This window comes from Coffea eugenioides, chromosome 5, assembly GCF_003713205.1.
Source record: "Coffea eugenioides isolate CCC68of chromosome 5, Ceug_1.0, whole genome shotgun sequence".
Taxonomy (NCBI): domain Eukaryota; kingdom Viridiplantae; phylum Streptophyta; class Magnoliopsida; order Gentianales; family Rubiaceae; genus Coffea; species Coffea eugenioides.
In genome coordinates, this window is record NC_040039.1 from 5,093,415 (window position 1) to 5,108,328 (window position 14,914).

Here is a 14,914-nt window from a genome sequence, read left to right on the forward strand (position 1 = left end):
TGAACTGAATTTAATTTAAATTATATAATAGATTATATGTGCAAGTGATTTTCATTTAATTGTTGGATCTTATTCTTATAAACAATCTCCCAACGAAAAAAGTTCAGATCATACTGATTTTCTTATATTAACTGTTATACTAATTTTGTCATTTTTATTGTTATATTATTTCTCATTTTGTTTGGGCTTTAACTCTTATTAATTCCTGTGTCCCAGATGTAAATTTATTAAAACTTTATCATCTTATTATATTCGTAAGTGTTAAATTATAAAAATTGTGATATATAAACAAGTGATATTCTATATATAACTAGGAAGATTTGTTGTTGTTGTTATTCAAACTTTCAAACTTTTCAAAAATTGAAAATGATTAAAAACGTATACTATGCCAAAATTCTATTACATATTTTACAAGGTTATCTGAAAAGTGAAACTACTTTTCATAGCAATTTAAAATATATAAATACAAAAAAAAATTAAATTATACCTATAATTATGTATTATATAGGTATATTACGAGTACTTACTAACTAAGGTACTAAGTTTTAATCATTAATAAAACATCTTATCATTATTTCAAATAAACTTCCTAATACTAGTTTGAGATAATTTTTTTAATGTAAAATTGTACATGTATTCCAAAAATCAGTTTATCCGTTTGGATTAGCTGTTTTTGAGGGGTATTTTCAAAAAAAATTATTGTAACAGAGTTTTTAGAATATATTTTGAGATATTTTTAGAATATACTTTGGGATATTTAAGAGTAATAGAGTTTTTAGCATATATTTTGGGATATTTTTTAAACATTAAAAAAATGTAGACTACTTTTTAGAGTACTTTTTAAAAATTTGTATAGTATTTGAAAATTTAATTTTTGAAAAACTGATGGATCCAAATAGAGGAAGTTTTGATCATTACTCAAATTTACCATGTTATTAGTAAGAATTACTATTTATGTATAAAAACTTACTGTTACTTGAACTAAACTTACTCTCTAAAAAGTAAGTTTGGGATATAAAATAGTAATTTATTTATTTAAAAAGTAAGTTTAACTTTTATTCCAATTACCTTTTAAGGTATAAAAATTACTAATCTATTAAGGTTAACTTACTATTTTAGATAGGAAACTTACGTCCATATTTTTAGGTGCTATCCTATTTAGGTGAATGAGTCCAACAAATAATCAAATGGTCGCTAAAAGTACAACAACCTGTTATATTAGGTAAAAACTATTTCATTACCATAACTATCGTTACTAAAGCATTGCATTGTCCGTATGTTCAATACTTAGTTCAATATATGCCTTCCCCATCCCTGCTTCCTAATCATAACCCTTCCTGATAAAAACAATTTTTAAAAAATAATTGAAAAATTCAGACATGTATTTATATTCAACTCCAGTAGTTAGTTACATTTTGATTCTTTCTATAAAGGCTGTTAAATCATTTAATCATTCAACAACAGAACCTTGCCCAATGCTACTGGATTGCTACTTAAGTTACCACGCTTGACAAGAAACTAGCACCAATTTTCACCACCAAGTTTGTTTACAAATTAACAAAAGTCCCCACAAACATCAAATTAGAAACCAAAGTAGTGCATGAGAGTATAGAAGAAACTGTCATATAAGGTTTACAAAAATCCCAACAAACATTCCATGCAACCCAATGTAGCCCACGACTGAATGCATGCAGGGAATTACAACACAAAATCTTTGGAGTAAGGAATCCTATTCTGCCTGCTGAGAAGGATTCAGAATAGAAGAATTACAACAGTACAAAGCTCTAATGTTGGTCGACAGCATCTGCTTCCTAAAATTTCAGATGGTGTTCAAACAAAGAAGCCATTTCAATCTGCAATACAACTCAAACAAGGAAACCAATTCATCCTTGGTACCGGATCATGAATAGACATTATTAGAGAGGAAAATGCAGATCAGGAACATTTATTTCTAAACTATGACACAACTCATTATTTTGTCAGACCCAGGATACAAAACGGACATCATGCCATTAAATATGCTATGACAGCAAAAACAGACTCTTCCTGCGAAAGTTTCTTACTCATAAGATCATGACCTAAAGAAGGACAAGATTATGAGCAATGATCAACCAGAATTTGATTTAGAAAGCTACCGATAACTACTTGCACTGTCATAAACTAGATCCAACTCCAAACCAATAAAAGCTAGATATTTTAGAGTCCTGCTGAGAAACTCCCAACATCACAGAGAGACCCACCAATGGTCGTTATGGAGTTCAACCCTTATTTGCCTTCTAACTCCCATTTTTAACTCAAAAAATAATTTATTTTGGATGATCGATACCTCATTGCTTAAGTAAGAAGGCCCTTTCCAAGCATTCCTATTGGCTGTATTATACTAAATTATATTGAAAGAAGGCCAGTTACAAGGGCAAAACCCAGTAGAGATGGAGAAATTCGTCAAATCACCCCTTTCCAATGCAACCAAACCAAAAAGGAAAATAGAAAAAGGTTCTTTATTGATGACATTTGATTTAAACGGAACTCAAACTAGATACTATTCACAAAGTAAACAATTTGCCAGACAGCAAATAAATACTCCATGGAGTAAAATGACAAGAAAATGAAGAGACAAGAAAGCAACTCAACAAAATGAAATTGACTTACAGCTGTCAGCGCTGCTTCAGTACCTTTATTTCAGGACTTACCACCAGATCGATTGAGAGCCTGCATTTATCATAATGTAACTTTAAGAAATGGGGTACCAATGGGAAAAATTGTAGAAAACTGGTAAAGATCAGGGCGACAATTTCCGTCAGCATAGAAATTTGACCAAAAATTACCCATAGGAAGATTATCATATTCAGCAACATGACAATTATATGATGAACTCTCTTATGATTTTCAATGCAATAACTCCCATGAAAAAGAGTATAGGAGATCAGAAAGGTCAACCATGAGTTTTCATCGAGTTGTATTAAGCAGAAGAGAACCTGCTCCATGTCATCACAGGTCAAAACACCAAATATGCATGGAACACCTGGAATTCATTTAAAGGAAAATTAAATATTTCACAATTAAGGTACTGTAAATGTTTTGAGGCTGCATTCCACGGACAGAATTGTCTGTATTTGAAACACAAAAATGAAGTTATAAGTGTGCACACAACGAAGCAAGTTGATGATTCCTAAACACTTCAAGTACCAGTTATGAGGTATGTATCCGTAAGTTCCTACACTAAACAACTTTCTCATCTTCTGACATTTGAGAATATAAGAACCTCTGCTTCTGTGTCTATGAGCACAAAATGGGAAAAACCATGAACATGCAGTGCACTTATTACAAATCAGACAATTTCAAAGTGGTTCCAAGTTGCAATAAACCATGAACATCTTTCAACAACACAAGATGAGTGCTTTTAACACAAAAGCCATCTGTCAACTAGGCAAAAATTTCCATCATTGCTACCACCTATGGATCTGTAGTATTACACAGTTACCAATCTTTTGATTCCTTTCTTAACAAAACTTGTTTAACTAAGCTACTAACTCTTCCAACTGCATAATACAATATGCTAATGGAATTTAGTAAACTAAAGAACTTTTCAACCTTAAGACTAGTATGCTACACCGGAGGCGCTAAGAAAGAGCTTTCTTTAGTGATCCCAAATTAACAGCCACTTTTCAAATTTTATTCTCAATCTATAGACAGTGGCATCAGACTAGGCTCCATTTGTAGCATACATGCTTGACATAAGTGTGTACTTTACAACCTTGTTCAGCTCAAAAGCAAAAAGCTTTGATTAGAAAGAAGTTATAAACAAATAATCCAAGGACGCTAAATATTAACATCATCAATATCCCAATCTACGAAATCTAAGGCAGCTTAGTTATCAGAAAGACATGTAGGGAAAGAAAGAACGTTAGCATGATTAGAAACAAAAGTTACAAACAAATAATCCAGGTAAGCCAAATATTAACATCATCAATATCCCAATCTATCTCTCTCCATCTCAAGCTCTCTCAAATCTCTAACCAAAAGTGAGATTGAGATGCTCTAGACCTAGAAGTTGATTTCGGTCTCACCATGTCTGCTAACAGTCAACCCAATCAACCAGAGATAGAGACTCCAACAATTATAGAAACTAGCAGATGCTATTAGCAAAAGAAACCCAGCAAAAACCAAATCACAGGCAAAATCGCAATTGAGTTGATCATCAATTTAAATCAGTAACCAGAGTGTTCTCAACAAATCAACCGAATGCTACCAATCCCAACAAGTAATTCAAGCGGCTAGGTTTTCTAATTCAACAGGCAATTTCAGAAATAACTCAACCACAATCCCAATAGAAGCCTCAACGACATTAGCAAATGAAAGCAAACGTTAGAATGACCCCAAGAATTCAATCAAATTTACCCAACTTGAATAAGCCACGCAAGTGTCAAAGAGCCTTCCCAATTCGACAAACAAAAGTAGGACTGAAACACCCAAAGCCTCAACAGAAATCCTAAGGAATTTAGCACTCAGTGGATGACTATAGTACTCCAACAATTCACGCAACAAATACAGCAGCAAAATAGACCCCACCTGACTCTAAAATTGTCTTACTCACTTAAAATTGCAGAATCACCAATAATGGTTGCTGACCAAGTTGAATTAAAGGAGTTGAAGGAATACCTCCACCTTGACGACTACCTGGAGCGAAGGTGCGGCAAAGGAAGAGATGGCCCACGATGTCGATAGGGAGAGGAGATGGCGGCAGCGGCGGCTGTCGTGACGGCGTTGATGGAGGCGTGAGGCGGAGCGCGCGGTTGGGGCGCGCAATGGTGGTGATGGGCCGCGCCGTGCGGCAGCTGTGTGCTCAGGTGGAAGGTGATGGAAGAAGGTGGCGGTTGTGGGAGGGGGATGAGCGCGGAGGGGTCAGTGTGGAGGCGAGCTGCAGTGAGGCGGCGGACGACGGAGCCAGGGGGCTTGGCCGGCGAGGACGTCGAGCGAGGGGGTAAGCGCGAGGTGCGCGGACAAGGGGGAGAGGTGTAGCGAGTTGCGATGGTGGAGATGGCGGCGTGCGAAGGAGCCTCGGTTGACACAGAGGAGAATAGGGGAGAAGAAAGAAAGAAGAAAGAAAGAAAGAAAAAGAAAGACAAGAAAGAAGGAAAAAGAAAAAGAAAAAGAAAGACAAGAAAGAAGGAAAAAGAAAAAGAAAAAGAAAATAGTATTTGTATTTTTTTTTCTTTGCTTTTCCATTTTATTTTTTTTTCTCTTTTTAGAATATTTTTTTTACGGGAAGACTCTCCCTTTTTTTTATTTAATTACTAAAAAAATTTTTTGAAATTTTTTTTTATATATAATTTTTTTTATTATTGTCAAAATTTATTTTTGAAATTCAAAAGTAGAGATTAACAGAAAATCAATAATCGTTCTTGAGTTTTTTTGAATACTTACCTTTCCCGCGAACATGAAGCGGGCACGTCATGAAGGCACGGAATCTGGAGCTCTCCAAGTTACTTGAAGCGGGCACGTCATGAGGGCAAGAACCCCTTCTGATGATTCTGACCATGAGCTCTCCATACGTCATTACGCGGGCACGTCATGACAGAAGGACACCTACAAATCATTAAAAACGAAAATTGAAACCATGAATCAGTCAAATCCAAGGAAAAATATATTTAAACTAATGAACAAAAATGAACAAATAACTAAAAGAAATTGGGTTGCCTCCCAATGAGCGCCTTTCTTTAATGTCTTTGGCTAGACATCATCATGTTTTGTTCATGGAGGATAAAATCTTGTGACTCGTCTTAATGCTTCATCCTCTATATAGTCCTGATAGCCCTCGTAAATAGAATAATCCTTGAGCACACGAGTTACGGGCTTCCATGGACTAGTAAATGGCGCCAAACAAGTCAATGATAATTTGCAATTTTCCACTCACTCCTCCATCACTTGCATTTATTGGTTCAAGATATCTTGACATCGCCACTCGTAATTTATTCATGTCATGAAATTCAAAATTTTCTGGTATAATAAAGTCAATTTCATTAACAGGAATTGAAGAATAAGAGTCAGGAGAATATTGATTAAGAAATGGAGGAGATGTCACCGCATTTGGAGATTGTTCACTGGATTCATTCACTTGGACCGGTTGATATTGGGGTCTCATTTCTTGCACTTCACTTTCCTTTTTAACTGCATCTTTAGATCCATTTTCTTGAAACTCTTGCAGTTCCATGTCATTTGGCCGGATAATTGCACTCTCATCTTCTTCAAGGTTGATATTGATTTGTGAGGGCAATTCTTCAAGGTGAGAAGCTAATCGTGCTATCCTGGATGTCAATAGATGCACTTGATCCGCCATTCCGGATGTCAATAGTTGCACTTGATCTGCCATGTTACGAATACTCGTTTGTGTCTCCTAATGAAATCAATATGTATTAGTAACAAATAATTCAATCATTTCCTGAAGAGACATACCTGACATGGATGATGGTTGTTGAGACTCTTGCTGTTGAAAACCCATTGGTCTGGTCGCATAATTAAAATTGGAGTCATCCCACCATCCTTGATCATACCCGTTTGAATAAGGGTCATACCACGTTTGAAATCGAGATGAAAAATCTCCAAAAGTATCAATTGGAGCACTTAGATTCTTTTGAAGTGCAGGGCATGTGTCGGTTGAATAACCTGAGACAAAATAAGTTTCACAATTTGCAACACCCCATTGATCATTAGAAAAAACACGAGTCTCATAACCCCATTCAAGAATAAAGTCCAGTCTATCATCAAAATATAGAATGTTAGCAGCCATAAACTATATAAAAAAAAAGAAAGAAAAATAAATAAATAAATAAAAACAAGATGAACTAAAAAAGAAACAAATTAATCAGGCACCAGTCCCCGACAACGGCGCCAAAAATTGACAGGTTGTCGGCCTGTGCAATAATAAAACCTGCTCAAACTAAAAGTAATTTCTGTAGATAGTGGTGAGTAGGGTTGAATCCACAGGGATTGGGAGTAATTGTTTGTTTTTAAATTCACAGTGACAAGGGGGGTGTTTTTATATCAGGGGTGACAATTTAAGTAATTCAACTAAAAGTAAAATAATAAAAATAAAATAGCCAACTAGAAATTAAATAACAATTTACTAAAATCAAATGAGTGATAATTAAGGATCTAGTCAAGGAATAATTTCAGCAATGGTTTACCTAATTGATCATCGAAGCAAAGGCAATCACAATTATTTATCAATAAATAAGTTATAACTACCAAACAAGCGATGGCAGTCAACTCCTCCTTACTGTGTCGGTGATTAAGGTACACCCATTAATCACTGCTCTAATTAGGAAATAATCCTAGGTACGCCCGTAAGATTTAATTTTCTAATTGCCTTACGTATTAGAGGAGCCTTATTCTAACCAAATAACACACTACCAGGGTTATTTTAGGTTAGCCCGCGTATTCCCCTGACACGAACCCAATCATTCCAGTTGTCACTATTTTAGAGCAATTAGATAATTACGAATTTAAATACCCTAATTGACAATCGATTACCAAATTGACTAATTATCCGAACTCAAGACAATCAATTAATTGAACAATCATAAACTCTGTAACCAGGAAATATGCGAATACCAATAAGTAAAAGAAAAAGATAAAATTAAATCGATCTCACAATTTTTAAGAGAACCAAAGCCTCCGTTGTCCCTTGACTAGAGTGAGAAAATTAGCTCATGTTTGATGAACAAAATCCGCGAGAAATTGGAGCGACACTAGCGGCCATTGGCCTCGTTCGTGAGAAATCAATTTATTCGATTGAATAAGGAGAAACCAACAACTACAAACAATGATTCAATTCCTCGTAAGGCTCCTGACATGCATAGGAGAACTCCACTATCAAAAGCTAAGGAGGAAAAGTTCCTACTAGATGACGAAAAAATGGAAAAGTCAAAGGAAACTAGGCTAAACTAAAAAAAAGAGGGAAGCCAGCTCCCTACTGTGCGGCGGCACTCGCCGACCCCCCCTGACTTCAGCCCTTCGTTCCTCTTTTTAATGCTGTCTTCTGCGAATTATCAAAAAGGACTTGTGTTTTCTTATTCCAAAAATACCCTTGAAGACATTCCATTTGAATTCTTTCCCGATGACTGTCAAATTGGCCTTGATTGTGGTATTTTCGATCTACTCTTTGAAATAAATGTAAAATACTAAAAGTGAGTAGAATCCAACAATTAATCCACATCGGGTCAGGTAATAGGGGAAATTAATTATAAAATAAATGATGAAATTGCACCCTATCAGCAAATATATAAGCAGCATTCTTATAACAAAAACTACAAACAAATGCAAGTCACATGGCCTGGGATTGGAATAATAACGGAATTCAAGTTTAGTTTTTTTTTGTCGGAATTCAAGTTAATAGAACACAACAATGTAAAAGAATTTCATTTAGGAATCCATCTTCCTCATTCCTTGTACTCCAACAATAAATTTATGACTTCCCATTAAAATTATTCAGGATATATAGTTACTAGTTGACATCAAGAAGCCTAATCAACAATAGCGGATGCTTATAAAATAAAGGCCATGATGCAAACATCTAGACATTTTACATGGGATGATAAATTAACCAAGCAATTAATTAATATTTAAATTAATGCCACGAGTATACCATTTCACTTTCAGAAGCAAGCAGAAAAATACAAATATTTGAGCACAAGATATAGTGCGTCACTGATAAGAAAGTACTCTCAAATCGGTGAGGCCAATAATGAAGAATTCATGTACAAGGGATGCCCACAATGCGTAATGCTGAGGAGACTATCTCCGGTGGCCATCTTCGACTGCAGTGATTGGATTTACTGCATTTGGGCCAATTTCAATGTCAACCACGAAAAGAAGCCTTACAATTTCACTCTTAACATGCATAAATGAGAGTTGTTCAATGGTGGGAAAATGCAGAGGAGGAAGATGAGTAAGAGGGGAGATGAGGAGTCGGCAATAGGAGTATAGGTGGAGGCAGAGGAGTGAGTTTGGGAGGAGGTGGAGGAGAAAGATGCAGGGAAGTGGGTGGCTTACATTTTTTTTCATTTCATTTTTCTTTGATTATATAGAGGTCCGTTTTACTAATTTAGTTCATCTAGGATCCACGTACTAACCAGATTAGGGGGTGAAATTGTGGAATTAGAATTGTAATTCTTAGGTCTTATTAAAGGATTTGAATCTGTAGAATTAAATGCCCATAGAATTCGAATTCTAATTCTCTAGCATTGATAGTGTCCAAATCGTAGATTTGGCATTGGGTTCCAATTCCAATTCTAAGTCTCCAGTTCTTTCACAGCTTGTAATCAATGTAAGTTGCACCATTTAGTTGGGCTAGTTACCCAGTTTGCTAGTGAACTTAGAAGCAAAAATTCGATCATACCAATGTGACTAATTGACTTATAATCAATGTAAGGTGCATCATTTAATTGGATAGTTACCTAGTTTGCTGGTCAACTTACAAGCAGGAATCCAATCATGCCAGTATGACTAAGGTTAATATTAACATAATTGGACATGATTCCGAAACCAAGCTGAAGTTAAAGTTAATAACTAGCATTGTAAGATTCATCCCACATAGGACGAAAGGAAAGGATGAATAGTTTGGCCTTGAACTCGTGACTCTGCTCAAGAGTCATTAGACCAGTCCAAATCTCACATTAGAGCAAATTTCACATGATCAAGTCGTATGCAACATCAAGTAAAAGTTTGGGGAATGATATTGAAGAAGCATCAAAAGCTATGGAAAGAGCATCAAGTAAAGGTTCGGGGGAATGATATTAACGATACTTTTGGTGCTGTGGAAAGAGTATTGAGAAGAATCCAGCTTCAGAATTTTTGAGGAATTTAGTTCAATTCATTTCAGACAGTTGATGGATTTTTGAGGCTACAATTTACGCTTTACATGCACAGTTATGTTGTAGTAATTAGTACTTTCGATTTTCAATTCATCGTTGCCTCTTTTTTCTCTTTATTTTTGGGGGAGGGGGGGTGGGAGTGGGCTAGGGGAGGAGGCGCTTAGATATTGTATAGGACGCTCAGTAGACTTCTTTCTTTTTCTCTTCCGAATAAATATGTTGTAATTTAATTATGCTTCACAGAAGAGTTGCGTAAGGAAATAGAATATGAATCTCTGATTGAGAAAAATCGGAAGAGTCTTGGAAAGATTTATGATAGGGTGTTAATTGTTGGTTATTTTATTGTTAATTTTTCCCTTTATCCTTGCCAAATATTGTTTTAATTATTAATATTTACTTATATTTGGTATTTGACTCAATTTCAGGAAGTGAAACAGAAAACTACAAAAATGAGGGACTTTTTGGAAATAATTGGGATTTCAAACAATCGGGTCCACATGGTACTACAAAGAGATTGCATTTCCTTTGCTGATTAGGAGATTGGAGTCCTACGGGCAATAGGAAACTAAAAGCAAGGAATTCAATAGAGTCCCACTTTTGGGTTGATTCTCAATTTCAGCAGGGGACCACAGGGATAAGAAGCTTTAGTCATTGTTGGCTTTAAAAGAGGAGACAAAAACATACAGAGGAGGGGGAGGAATCAATAGTTTTAGTTTAGTTTTTAGCATAGTTTAGTTTTATTCTTTGTTTTGATGGCCTGGACCTCAATAAATTACTTGAAGATTTTCTCATGAGGCGTGGCTAAGTTTGTCTAGTCAAGAACAACGGAGGATTTGGTTCTACTAAATTTGTGAGATCGAAGTAGTTTTTATTTATTCCCATTATTCACTGGTATTTGTCTATCTTCTGCTTTATGTTCATATGGTTGTTTTATTATTCGATTATCCAGGGCCCGGATTCTAGATTAATTCAATAACCTGAAGCCAATTAGGGTAGTTAAATCCGTAATTGTTTAATTATTCTAAACTGGTGGCAACTGGCATGATTGGGTTTGTGTCAAGGAGATAGGCAGGCTAACTTGAAGAGACCCTCGTAGCGTGTTGATTGGTTAGAATTAGGCTCTTCTAATTATTCATGCAATTAGGGAATTGAACTGCTATGGTCGTACCTAGGGTTATTTCCTGATTAGAGAAATAGTCAACGGTCGTACCTTGGCTATCGACAAATTGAGGAAGAGTTGGTTGTTTATCGCGTGTATGGCAACTATAACTAATTTATCAGATAGTAACTGGAATAATCCTTGCATCTGTGATCGAATTAAGTGAACCATCTCCGAAGTTGTCTCTTGGCTAGAGTTCGTCCATTATTATTTTTATTGTGATAATTAGTTATTTGAGTTGTAGTTATTTTATTTTAATTAATTTATTCCAAGTAATTTAGTTACTATCATTTTCAAAACCCCCCATATCTGGAACTTGAGAAGAAATTAAATTATCCCCAGTCCCTGTGGATTCGACCCTGCTTACCGCTATATACAGAATTTGTATTTTATTTAAGCAGGTATTTATTATTGCACAGGTACGCCTTTTTAGTTTAGGTAATTTCTTTTTTTAATTTGAGATCTTTAAATTTATGATCATATACTCTTATTGATTTTCCTTTTGGAGGATATAAATAAAGTTACATTGACTTTCTAAGTCTTTTTTTTTTGTCGCAATGATAACATTTTTGTATAACTTACTCTAACCTAATTTAAGGCAATATTTTAAAATTCGAACTGCTAATTAAACCGGTGAAGTGTTCGAGTCAAGGTTCAACCGGTCGGACATGTTCAACCCTAGTTCATTGAATTTTTTTAAAAAATAATTTATATAAATATATGTGCACAAAATAAAGCATGCAATGTATTAATTTAAAACTTTATATGATGAAAAGTTTACTATTTTTGAATAACTCGGATTTTCAAAATTAAAATTTTTAAATTATGAGTTGAAACAAATAAATTTCATCTCGATTTCAATTATATCTACTAAAAAACAATCTTAAATCCAACCCAAAAATACCACAATATTTTGAAATTATACAAAATTCACGTCTATGAGGATTTAGATATTGTGAGTTTAAATTTTAATTTACGTTTTTGGGATTTAGAGATTGCAATTAAAAAAAAGGAAGTTTGGCGTTTAAAGAAAATCAAGAGAATCGAAAATAGAAATGTAAACTTGATAAGAAACAAAAAATGAGATAAAAGTGAGTGATTGTAGCATTTAATAATTAGTCTTTAGGGTTAAAAAATATTGTTTTTTAATTTTTTCAATTTAATGGACAAAAACAAAATTAAAAGATAGAAGAAAACATCAATAAATTAAAACTAAAGAGGTTTGATTAAAAAGGGAGTGACAAAAGAAAAGAGGAGAGAAAGAGTTGAAGATTAAAAAGAAAGAGTGATGAGAGGGTGAGATTTTGTAAGAAAAATTAAGAAAAGAAAGATAAATGTTTGTTTTATATAAATAAATTATCAATAAAGGCTAATATAATGTAATGGTGCAGTGGTTACTACGTTAGTCTTCTATCACAAAGGTCTTTGAGTATGAACCTTGGTAGTTGTATTTTACAAAACTTAAAAAAAGAAAAAAGAAAAGAGGGCAAAGTTGAAAATCGGAAACCGCCATTCAATCCAATTCACCGATTTGAATGGTTTTGACTGGTTTTTTGATAAAATCAACCCTAATATAGAACCGGATTGGTGTCATGACCGATTTACGGTTTAACCGGTCTAACCGACAGATCCTATCCGATTTTCAAAACACTGATTTAAGAGAAAGGAGAGCCAATAAAATATTTCCATTGAAGGAAACCACAATTAAGTGACAAGTTGAGACACCAGGTTTAACCATCCTCACCACAACTTAAATTTTTTGGTGGCACCAACAATCCAAGCCTGTTGGCTCGCATTGGCTGTCTAAGTTGTGTTGCCATCAATATAGAGTGAGTGATGGAAATTAAGGCCGTTCTACCAAAGCCAGTTCAGAGGAGGGATTGGAAGGCGCAAAAAGATGGTAGATAATTGATTCCAAACGCACTCACAAGTAATTGACTAGACAGAGGTGGAAACGTGTAAAGGTTTTGGAATCAAGTGACACTGATGACAGTTTGACTGTTCGCCCTTTTGTCTTTCCGATATGTATCCACTTGGAAATTTGTTGTTTTCATACTTTGTCCCAGCCTAAGAAAAAGATGTTAACAGCAAGTGTGTCCAAAAATGAAAGAAAAGAAAAAGAAAAAGAAAAAGTTAGTTGTAGTAGGATTTAAAATATAAAATAATCCACATTGTCTTTTTTATTAGTACTATAAAAAATATTTCAATAATTGCTTGAATTGGCCGAGATGGTAACGTTGATGTCATATCTTTCTATTAATCCGAATTCGAACTTCTGCTGAAACATCCTTCCATTGCATAGGGCTTGCTTGTGCGCACTCTCGAGTAGAAAAAAAAAAGATTTAGTGGAGCAAGTGATAACATATAGTTTGGTGCAATCTATTGGAAGAATTAAAAAAAAAAAAAGTGTTTCAGACTACTTTCAAATCCTTCCATAAAATGCATCAGAACGAATGTTTAAGCCAATCCTTTTTGCCAAAACAAAAATAAACTGAAAAATTTTTAAGCTTCTTCTATGGATCGAAACCCAGAAAAGGAAAAGAAGTTGAGTTTTACTGGCATATAATTTCAAACAAAATATATTTCATTTGTTTTGTACGTTAAACCTTTACCATTCAAGGGTTCATGACATCCCAATTCTTTTTCTTTGTTTTTGAAGTCCCAATTCTCTCTTTGTGGTATGGTTTTGGGCAGTGGACCAAAATGATCCTTTTGTTCTGCCAAAAACAAATTTAATCCCTTTTACTCGAAAATGATCCAATGTCGCTCCCATATAATTTCATCAAAACTAAATTGAAGATTCACTTAATCACAATGGGCTTTTTAGTATTGTACCCAACTAAATATTTTGCAATTTTCATCATTTATGGTAAAATAAATTCCCTTATAATATTTTTTTATTTAAAGGTGATCATTGAATAGCTTTTTAGAGGTGCTAAAAATTGCCTAATTTCGTGCATTATAATAACATTTAAAATTTTAATGTTGTCGTGGAAATCCATTATTTGCAATAGAAAAAACAATGTGATGTTTAGGCACCATTCTGAAAGAAATTCATGTTTCTAATATTATTGACAATAATTGAATTATAGCTCATCTATTTAGTGGTTTACTTAAGTTTGGATTTTTCATGCACCATGGTTAATATATTAGAATTTTGTCTTACAATTAAAGAAATAAAATGATAGTGGGATGCTTATAATTGCCTTCAAATCCTGCATTAATGTCTCCGCTCTCCTTTATCTATCCTAGCATTAGTTAACATAGTAATATGGTCATAGAATTTCAATGACCATAGTGATTAATTTTCTAAATACTAGGGGCTAAATTTTATTTTTTTTGCGTGAAAGAAAAAAAAATCATTTTAACCCACATCTTAATTACTGAGCACCAAAATTGCAACTCTTCCTTTCTGAATTCAAAGACTAGTACTCTATTTTCCATGTGAAACAATAAGGACCAAAATGTCGTTTTAGGTGGCTCTCATTTCCTTGCACGCCCTAAACCCATTACAAGTTTACAACAAATTCAAAGAAGCCTTTGTCGTAGGTGGAGTCAAGGACCCATCTTAAAGTGATAATCCATCTTTTTGAATAAACAATTCAAAAGTGAATTAAAGAATGATTAAGGGTAAAGGGTTGCTGCTTAAGCTTCTCAATCATAGCATGCAGTGATTGGCATTTGAGGCGGGCATAAGGTGTAAACTGACGAGGGAAGTTAACAAATATTCGAAGATCCTATGCAGACTTCATCGTTGTACATATAAACAAATCTTAATTCTGAAATAAAACAAATATGATTTAGTGGAAAAACATTGTGAGGATTTACATCATTTTACTTTTTATACTTGAGGCACATGTCGTGACGAGGAATAATAGATTCA

General features: G+C 34.3%; 1 long non-coding RNA gene across 1 annotated transcript; it reads right to left on the minus strand.

The window, feature by feature from the left end:
* Positions 1 to 1,581: 1,581 nt before the first annotated feature.
* LOC113770415 lies at positions 1,582 to 5,075 on the minus strand. The gene is made up of 3 exons (XR_003468407.1): positions 4,660 to 5,075; positions 2,650 to 2,709; positions 1,582 to 1,853 (listed from the first exon to the last, which is right to left on the minus strand). It is a non-coding gene; the product is annotated as an uncharacterized LOC113770415 (long non-coding RNA).
* Between the last annotated feature and the right edge of the window lie 9,839 nt (positions 5,076 to 14,914).